Raw genomic sequence first — 11,281 nt, forward strand, 5'->3', positions numbered from 1 at the left:
CAAACTCTGACAACATTCTTGAATCCTGATATCCAAACTCTGACAACATTCTTGAATCCTGATATCCTAACACTGACAGCATTCTTGAATTATAATATCCGACTCCTGACAGCATTCTTGAATCCTGATATCCAAACTCTGACAGCATTCTTGAATCCTGATATCCTAACTCTGACAACATTCTTGAATCCTGATATCCTAACCCTGACAACATTCTTGAATCCTGATATCCAAACTCTGACAGTATTCTTGAATCCTGATATCCAAACCCTGACAACATTCTTGAATCCTGATATCCAAACTCTGACAGCATTCTTGAATCCTGATATCCAAACTCTGACAGCATTCTTGAATCCTGATATCCAAACTCTGACAGCATTCTTGAATCCTGATATCCAAACTCTGACAGTATTCTTGAATCCTGATATCCAAACCCTGACAACATTCTTGAATCCTGATATCCTAACCCTGACAACATTCTTGAATCCTGATATCCAAACTCTGACAGTATTCTTGAATCCTGATATCCAAACCCTGACAACATTCTTGAATCCTGATATCCAAACTCTGACAGTATTCTTGAATCCTGATATCCAAACCCTGACAACATTCTTGAATCCTGATATCCAAACCCTGACAGTATTCTTGAATCCTGATATCCAAACCCTGACAGTATTCTTGAATCCTGATATCCAAACTCTGACAACATTCTTGAATCCTGATATCCAAACCCTGACAACATTCTTGAATCCTGATATCCAAACTCTGACAACATTCTTGAATCCTGATATCCAAACCCTGACAGTATTCTTGAATCCTGATATCCAAACTCTGACAACATTCTTGAATCCTGATATCCAAACTCTGACAACATTCTTGAATCCTGATATCCAAACCCTGACAGTATTCTTGAATCCTGATATCCAAACTCTGACAACATTCTTGAATCCTGATATCCAAACTCTGACAACATTCTTGAATCCTGATATCCAAACTCTGACAACATTCTTGAATCCTGATATCCAAACTCTGACAACATTCTTGAATCCTGATATCCAAACTCTGACAACATTCTTGAATCCTGATATCCAAACTCTGACAGCATTCTTGAATCCTGATATCCAAACTCTGACAACATTCTTGAATCCTGATATCCAAACCCTGACAACATTCTTGAATCCTGATATCCAAACTCTGACAACATTCTTGAATCCTGATATCCAAACCCTGACAGTATTCTTGAATCCTGATATCCAAACTCTGACAACATTCTTGAATCCTGATATCCAAACCCTGACAGTATTCTTGAATCCTGATATCCAAACTCTGACAACATTCTTGAATCCTGATATCCAAACTCTGACAACATTCTTGAATCCTGATATCCAAACTCTGACAACATTCTTGAATCCTGATATCCAAACTCTGACAACATTCTTGAATCCTGATATCCAAACTCTGACAGCATTCTTGAATCCTGATATCCAAACTCTGACAACATTCTTGAATCCTGATATCCAAACTCTGACAACATTCTTGAATCCTGATATCCAAACTCTGACAGTATTCTTGAATCCAGATATCCAAACTCTGACAACATTCTTGAATCCTGATATCCAAACTCTGACAACATTCTTGAGTCCTGATATCCAAACCCTGACAGTATTCTTGAATCCTGATATCCAAACTCTGACAACATTCTTGAATCCTGATATCCAAACTCTGACAACATTCTTGAATCCTGATATCCTAATCTCACAGCACCAATTGTTCTGTAAACACCAGAGAGAATCTCACAACATCAGGAACCATCTGTGTCATTGGTTGATAATCATGTGACTCATAGATGCTGCTGAAAGCAAGTGAAATGCAATAATCATGTGGAGTTTAACTCAAGTCATTAACTGCTGCTCATCTCAGAGCCACATATCATATCATGTAGAGTTTAACTCAAGTTGTTGACTCCTGCTCATCTCCCCTGGCGTGAACAGAGCTACATATCATATCGTATGGAGTTGCACCTAAGTTTCACCCCTGCTATGTTCCCCTGACATAAATGCAGCAACCTTGAATCATGTGGAGATGCACCTATCCAGACCCTCATGTTTCATCTCTACCTCCTCCCTCTTCTTCACTTCTTTGTCTTCCTTCCTCACCCTCTGGATCTCATCTCCTTGCCTTGCCACCTCCTTCTCCTTCATCTCTACCTCCTCCCTCTTCTTCACTTCTTTGTCTTCCTTCCTCACCCTCTGGATCTCATCTCCCTGCATTGCCACCTCCTTCTCCTTCCTCTCTACCTCCTCCATTCTTGTCTTAATTTCTTCATTTGCGCTCTCATCACCCTTCTCCTTTATTTTCACCAGCTCTCCCTCCTTTTGTATTTTCTCCAGCAGTTTATAGAAAATATTCAGTGTCTTCATGCATTTCTGCATCTACACTCTCCTTTACTCTCTAACTCCCTGTCAATTTCTCTCCTCCAGCCCTCTCTCTCTCCATCTGAGGAGCTGGCTGGGAGAGAAAAGACATCTAGTGAAATGTGATCTGCTGGCAGACGGCACCACCTGCTGTTGTCCACACTGTTCCTTACACTGTTCCTTACACTGTCCCAGAAGCTCTGTACTGAGGTTGGGTGTGTTAGATACTGGGAAAGCCACAACAAAAAAATGTATATATATTTATGAATCAATAAGGCAATCGATAAGTCAAACTGTTCAACCCAACCAACCACTCAGTCAGTCAATGAACCCAACCAATTCATCTCTGTTTGTGAAAGACACAAACACATGCTGCCGGTTGCTATTCTATTCTTTTATATGATATTCAGCCCAGACCAGTTTAGTGGAGTCTAGTCCAGTCCAGTCTAGCCCAGTCTAGTCCACTTCAGTCTAGTCCAGTCTAGGCAGTTAAAATGAATCCCCGTTATTGACTAACAGTAAAACAGATCTAGCCACACTTGCTAACAGAGGGGGCATTGTATAACTTTATAACAGTTAGCCAGATTGTTTAAGAAAATAGCCCACACATGGGCCACTTGATTAGCACGAAAAATCAAATAAAAAGTATGAAAATGTATGGATTCACTATTGTAAGTTTCTGCAGATAAGAGAATCTGCTAAAATCACTAAACCTTTTTTTAAAGATTAGGCTACAGATGATTTTTTTCAGAGCACAAGGATCATCTGTTGTTCTCTCTCTTGGTTTTCAGGCCGGTGGGGGGAAAAAGGAAAGAAATTAAATGTCTATACATTTCCAACTGATGAGGTCAAGTATCTAGACTTGGGTGTCGCTCAGGCCAATAGGTTGCTGATAGGTTTGTGTTTTGCTCTTCATCAAGTGTTCAGTGGAAGAGACTGAGAAATCCAATTAGGATGCTCCAGAATGATGGCCACAGAGTGCTGGTCACAACCAAAATGAGATTATATTTCTATGGTTCTGGTACTGTCACATTGCCTAGGCCTGTGCAACACCAGTAATTCACCTATGCTTTGCCAAATGTGTCATTACTTTCCTTACATGATATGTGAAGTGTTTATGTAGGCCTTATAAAGGGCCGACGAACCACATTAAGGGCTTATGAACCGTAACATCACGTTACCATCGCTGGTGACCAACACCCAAGCCAGCGGCAGCATTATGCTGCTGTAGTAGGCTATGTAATGAGAGTTTCTGACAGTAGAGGCCACTCTGTGATTTTGAAACCTTATGTCATTGACTGCTTGAGACATGGAAGCCCGATTGAAACATTATATCTGGAAAAATAGACCTAAATCCCTCAAATCATTTAACACCAGGAATGTGTGTGTGTGTATTAAATATGCAGTCTTATGCACAGCTGCAATGTCCATAAGGCCTCTCCATACACACAATCCAGCTGTGTTGGAATAGACAGTGCCAAAGAAGACAGTGAGGACACAGGGGGGACTGAGAATGCAGTGAAAATGCAGATTATGTTGAAAAGTTCCCACTCAACAGCCAGCACAAGTTTGAGTAGGCCTATATGATATCTAGGGACACATAGCTCTGATTACAGTTAAGCCATTTCACCCCCACATCTCAGCTGTGACCAGACCATTGGGTCCAGCTGCAGACCTCCTCTCTCAGGCCCCCTCTCTATACTGCCACCTACTGAAGACCTCATCTTTCAGGCCCCCTGTCTATATTGCCACCCACTGGACATCTCATCTCTTAGGCCCCCTCTCATCGCTCATGCCCCTCTCATCTCTCAGGTCCATCTCTATACTGCCACTTACTGGAGACCTTACCCCTCAGGCCCCTCTTATCTCTCAGGCCCCTCTCATCTCTCAGGCCCCTCTCATCCCTCAGGCCCCTCTCCCCCTCTCCAACGCCAGAGTAAACATCACTTTCTGTTTAAAGGAAAACTCCACCGACAAACTATCTTTTGTTTGTTTTATTAGTCCATATGATGCAAAATCCATCATACCGGCTGTATTTCTGTATTTTGAAAGTTATATATCTTGAAAACTTCATTGCTAACATGCAAAACATTTTGGGACAATATCAACAATGGACTAATGAAACAAATACCAAAAGATAGTTGTCAGGTGTCATTTTTCTTTTAAATTAGTGTTTCATATCTATCTATCTAACTTGTACTAAGAGTTAGCTAGCTAACGTTATCTAGCTAATGTTAGCTGGTTTTATAGCTAACGTAATGTTAGCTAGTTATCTAGCTAACGTAATGTTAGCTGTGTTAGATAGCTGCTTGGCTTCAACTAGGACAACATAAAGTGTGTATTGTAATGGTTTCAACCACCAACTGCCTGTGAGTCTCTCTCTCACACACACACACACACACACACACACACACACACACACACACACACACACACACACACACACACACACACACACACACACACACACACACACACACACACACACATTCACTTACAGTATTTACACGCACATACACATTGTACACATTTACATACAGCACTCCTGCGCTCATTCTTCCCATACATGCAATTCTGCATTCCAACAACTCTACCTTAACTCCAGGCTACCCTAAAGCTGTTGACCTGCCATCCCCTCTCTGTCTTTGTGTTAGTTGCTGTTGAACCTAATAGTGGGCTATCACAGCCGAGCCCGGTGTGTTATCCACGTTCTGAAAAAGACCTACTGCAACATCCTAATCAAGCCAGAGAGCCTGGGGAAGTGTGTGGGATTTCAGTCTGACACTGACTGCACAACACTATAATGTCCATCTCTGGCTGTTCTTTCTTTGCAACTCCATCCACCCATTTTCTTATGTGTCTGTGTGTGTTTCTCTCTCTGTCTGTGTGATGGCCTCACTCCATGGATGGACAGTCCTATTTTCAATAACACACTCCTGGGGCTGCTGTGGGAAACTGTTTTACTATGCAAGGGTCTACTGTTATGATTGTGAATGTAAATGCCTCCTGTTATTGCGCTTAAGAGTGAGTCTGGGTCAGTATGACCTATGTTGAATTAGTTGACAGGGAGAGAGGGCCTGTGTGCCTTCTTTGCCCAGCTTGTGTGAGTGTAAATCAAATCAAAGTGTATTGGTCTCATACACAGATTTGCAGAATTTATCCGTCATTTCCGGTCACAACTTGTAAACTTGTTTACGCTGGACCAGACAAGACTGGCAAAGTGCTCTTCACTGACGAGTTCTGGTTTTGTCCCACCAGGGGTGATGGTTGGATTTGCGTTTATCGTCGAAGGAATGAGCGTTACATGGAGGCCTCTATTCTGGAGCGGGATCGAGTTGGAGGTGGACGGTCCGTCATGGTCTGGGGCGGTGTGTTAAAGCATCATTGGACTGAGCTTGTTGTCATTGCAGGCAATCTCAACGCTGTGCGTTACAGGGAAGACATCCTCCTCCCTCATGTGGTACCCTTCCAGCAGGCTCATCCTGAAATGACCCTCCAGCAGGACAATGCCACCAGCCATACTGCTTGTTCTGTGCGTGATTTCCTGCAAGACAGGAATGTTAGTGTTCTGCCATGTCCAGCAAAGAGCCCTGATCTCATTCCCATTGAGCACGTCTGGGACCTGTTGGATCGGAGGGTGAGGTCTAGGACCATTCCCCCCTGAAATGTCCGGGAACTTGCAGGTGTGTTGGTGGAAGAGTGTGTTAACATCTCACAGCAAGAACTGGCAAATCTGTTGCAGTCCATGAGGAGATGCACTGCAGCACTGCAGCTGGTGGCCACACCAGATACTGACTGTTACTTTTGATGTTGACCCCCCTCCCTTTGTTCAGGGACACAATGTCACATGAGATGATGCTGGAGAAACGAAGCAGGTACGGGGAGTAAAAGGTTTAATAAAGACAGACATAGAACGAGACAGGAACAGCGTCAACAAACTAATACTAAAGACAAAAAGATACCATGCAGCAGTGGGGAACAGAGCAGATATAGGGGAGGAAATTAACAGATTATAATTGAGCCCAGGGGAGTCCAATAAAGGTGATGCGTGTGACAAGGGAAAGCAGGTGTGCGTGATGCTGGGTAGCCTGGCACCCTCAAGCGCCAGGGGGAGGAAGGAGCGGGAGCAGACATCACACACATTATTCCATTTCTGTTAGTCACATGTCGTTGGAACTTGTTCAGTTTGTCTCAGTTGTAGAATCTTGTTATGTTTTCACAAATATTTACACATGTTAAGTTTGCTGAAAATAAACGCAGTTGACAGTGAGAGGAAGTGAGGAAGTTTCTTATTTTGCTGAGATTATATCTCTTGACCCATTGATGAAAAATAATCATGGCCTCTAAACCTTCAAGCTGCATACTGGACCTTATTCTAACTAAACTACTGAAAGAGCTGCTTCCTGTACTTGGCCTGCCAATTACCATATGAGTAACAATTAGCTATATTGTTTGGCATCATGCCAGATACATGGTACCTTGGCATGTGCTTTGCATTTATGCAAAGCACTTTAAATGTATAATGTACAGCTACAGTACGTCGATGTGAATTGAATACTAAAGTATATTCTTTTCTGTATTTTGCAGTTTCACAACATAAACGTTTTCAATACATCCATTCAAGAAAAGTCACGCCTTGGGAGTTTTATTGAAGACTTAGTTGTGAGCTATCTGTCTAGTTTTGCATGGGAACGCACTTCAAGGGCAGAATAGATACCATCGTTCAGCACATTCTTTTGGAGAGATTGGAAACCAAAACTGGTCTACACGGACAAGATCTAGCCTGGTTTAGATCTTATCTGTCGGAAAGATATCAGTTTGTCTCTGTAGATGTTTTGTCCTCTGACAAATCAACTGTAAATTTAGGTGTTCCTCAAGGCTCTGTTTTAGGACAACTATTGTTTTCACCCCCCTTGGGTTCGTGCCATGTGGGAGATCTTCGTGGGCTATACTCGGCCTTGTCTCAGGATAGTAAGTTGGTTGTTGAAGATATCCCCCTAGTGGTGTGGGGGCTGTGCTTTGTCAAAGTGGGTGGGGTTATATCCTGCCTGTTTGGCCCCCCCCCCGGGGTTATCGTCGGAAAGGGCCACAGTGTCTTCCGACCGCTCCTGTCTCAGCCTCCAGTATTTATGCTGCAATAGTTTGTGTCGGGGGGGCTAGGGTCAGTTGGGTCAGTCGGTTATATCTGGAGTATTTCTCCTGTCCTATGCAGTGTCCTGTATGAATGTAAGTATGCTCTCTCTAATTCTCTCTCTCTCTTTCTCTCTCTCTCTCTCTCTCTCTCTCTCTCTCTCTCTCTCTCTCTCTCTCGCTCTCTCTCTCTCTCTCTCTCTTTCACTCAGAGGGCCTTGCTTCAGGACTACCTGGCCTGATGACTCCTTGCTGTACCCAGTCCACCTGGTCGTGCTGCTGCTCCAGTTTCAACTGTTCTGCCTGCGGCTATGGAACCCTGACCTGTTCACCGGACTTGCTACCTTGTCCCAGACCTGCTGTTATCAACTCTCTAGAGACAGCAGGAGCGGTAGAGATACTCTGAATGATCGGCTATGAAAAAATAAATGACATATACTCCTGAGGTGCTGACCTGTTGTACCCTCGACAACTACTGTGATTATTATTACTTGACCCTGCTTGTCATCTATGAAAATTTGAACATCTTGGCCATGTTCTGTTATAATCGCTACCCGGCACAGCCAGAAGAGAACTGGCCACCCCTCGTAGACTGGTTCCTCTCTAGGTTTCTTCCTTGGTTCCGGCCTTTCTAGGGAGTCTTTCCAAGCCACCGTGCTTCTACACCTGCATTGCTTGCTGTTTGGGGTTTTAGGCTGGGTTTCTGTACAGCACTTTGTGACATCAGTTGATGTAAGAAGGGCTTTATAAATACATTTGATTGATTGATCGCAGGTGCAGCGAAATGCTTATGTTTCTAGTTCCAACAGTGCAGTAATATCTCAAATATATCAGAATGAGCCATATCAGATCGAGCAATTTTAGAGTCTGTACTATATATATTTGTATATACAGTTGAAGTTGGAAGTTTACATACACTTAGGTTAAAACTTTGTTTTTCAACCACTCCACAAATGTCTTGTTAACAAAGTATAGTTTTGGCAAGTCGGTTAGGACATCTAATTTGTGCATGACACAAGTAATTTTTCCAACAATTGTTTACAGACAGATTATTTCACTTATAATTCACTGTATCACAATTCCAGTGGGTCAGAAGTTTACATACACTAAGTTGACTGTGCCTTTAAACAGCTTGGAAAATTCCAGAAAATGATGTCATGGCTTTAGAAGCTTCTGTTAGACTAATTGACATCATTTGAATCAATTGGATGTGTACCTGTGGATGTATTTCAAGGCCTACGTTCAATCTCAGTGCCTCTTTGCTTGACATCATGGGAAAATCAAAAGAAATCAGCAAAGACCTCAGAAAAAAATTAGTAGACCTCCACAAGTCTGGTTCATACTTGGGAGCAATTTCCAAATGCCTGAAGGTACCACATTCATCTGTACAAACAATAGTACACAAGTATAAGTACCAAGGGACCGCGCAGCCATCATATCGCTCAGGAAGGAGACCCGTTCTGTCTCCTACAGATGAACGTACTTTGGTGCAAAAAGTGCAAATCAATCCCAGAACATCAGCAAAGGACCTTGTGAAGATGCTGGAGGAAACAGGTATAAAAGTTTATATATATCCACAATGAAATGAGCCCTATAATGACATAACCTGAAAGGCTGCTCAGCAAGGAAGAAGCCACTGCTCCAAACCCACCATAAAAAAGCCAGACTACGGTTTGCAACTGTACATGGGGACAAAGATCGTACTTTTTGGAGAAACGTCCTCTGGTCTGATGAAATAAAAATAGAACTGTTTGGCCATAATGACCATCATAATGTTTGGAGGATAAAGGGGGAGGCTTGCAAGCCGAAGAACACCATCCCAACCGTGAAGCATGGGGGTGGCAGCATCATGTTGTGGGGTGCTTTGCTGCAAGAGGGACTGGTGCACTTCACAAAATAGATGGCATCATGAGGAAAGGAAAAGTATGTGGATATATTGAAGCAACATCTCAAGACATCAGTCAGGAAGTTAAAGCTTGGTCGCAAATGGGTCTTCCAAATGGACAATGACCCCAAGCATACTTCCAAAGTTATGGCAAAATGGCTTAAGGACAACAAAGTCAAGGTACAAATCCCAACCTCAATCCTCTAGAAAATGTGTGGGCAGAACTGAAAAAGCATGTACGAGCAAGGAGGCCAACAAACCTGCCTCAGTTACACCAGCTCTGTCAGGAGGAATGGGCCAAAATTCACCCAACTTACTGTGGAAAGCTTGTGGAAGGCTACCCGAAACATTTGACCCAAGTTAAACAATTTAAAGGCAATGCTACCAAATACTAATTTAGTGTATGTGAACTTCTGACCCACTGGGAATGTGATGAAATAAATAAAAGCTGAAATAAATCATTCTCTCTACAATTATTCTGACATTTCACATTCTTAAAATAAAGTGGCGATCCTAACTGACCTAAAACAGTTATTTTTTAACTTGGATTAAATGTCAGGAATTGTGAAAACTGAGTTTAAAGGGTTAAGGTGTATGTAAACTTCTGACCTCAACTGTGTGAGTGTGTGTACGTATATATATATATATATATATATATATATATATATATATATATATATATATATATATATATACAGAGTGCCTTCAGAATGTATACATACCCCTTAAATTATTTCACTTTTTGTTTGTGTTACAGCCTGAATTCAAAATGAATGAAATATTTATTTTTCTCTCCCATCTACACACAATACCCCATGATGACAAATTGAAAACATGTTTTAAGAAATGTATCACATTTATTAAAAATGACATACAGAAATATCTAATTTACATAAGTATTCACACCCCTGAGTCAATACTTTTTTTTGGAAGCAGCTTTAGCCGCAATTACAGCGTCTTTCTGGGTAAGTCTTTAAGAACTCCACACCAGGATTGTGCAACATTTGCCCATTATTAATTTCAAAATTCTTCAAGCTCTGTCCAATTGGTTGTTGATCATTGCTGAATAAAATATTCAGGTCTCGGCATAGATTTTCAAGTGGATTTAAGTCAAAACTGTAACTCGGCCTCTCAGGAACATTCACTGTCTTCTTGGTAAGCAACTCAAGTGTAGATTTGGCCTTGTGTTTTCAGTTATTGTCCTGTTGCAAGGTGAATTCATCTCCCAGTGTCTGGTGGAAAGCAGACTGAACCAGGATTTCTTGCACATTTTTTATTTTGCACATTTACCATCCTCCCTTAACTCTTCAATTAATATCCCATAGGCCTCTACATGATGGACAATGTGTGTGTATGAAAACCATTATCCAAACAGTTTTTTTCATTCACATTTACCACAAAAACCAAGGTATGAATACTGTCATGTGCATGTTTTGTTAATCATCTTTATAATTACTATTTTTTGAATTCACAGACTTTACCCTCCTACACCTCTGATGAATATAACAGGAAATCTGTTAGATCACCGTGCACTGCAAAATCATTCTGACTCAGGATACGGAGAACATCATGTAGGAGAATATAACACATTAGATCTGGTAAAAGATAATACAATTTTTTTGTACCATCATAAAAATTAAAAGAAATTGGAGTAAAAAAGGTCTGGATCCTTAATTAAAAGGGGTTCTTTGAAAAATAACACAGGGGTTCCCCCACAGTTTCAATTTGAGGATACTCCAGGAACCTTTTTATTTTTAGAGTGTAGTAGAGTGCAGGCAGTTTTTGATTAGTTTGAGTTTGGAAAAGGGGCGGTCTCCACTTGCCACTATCACAGGGCAAACTCTCAGGGCAA

The sequence above is a fragment of the Oncorhynchus keta genome, chromosome 6 (genome assembly GCF_023373465.1).
Source record: "Oncorhynchus keta strain PuntledgeMale-10-30-2019 chromosome 6, Oket_V2, whole genome shotgun sequence".
In the NCBI taxonomy this organism is placed as follows: domain Eukaryota; kingdom Metazoa; phylum Chordata; class Actinopteri; order Salmoniformes; family Salmonidae; genus Oncorhynchus; species Oncorhynchus keta.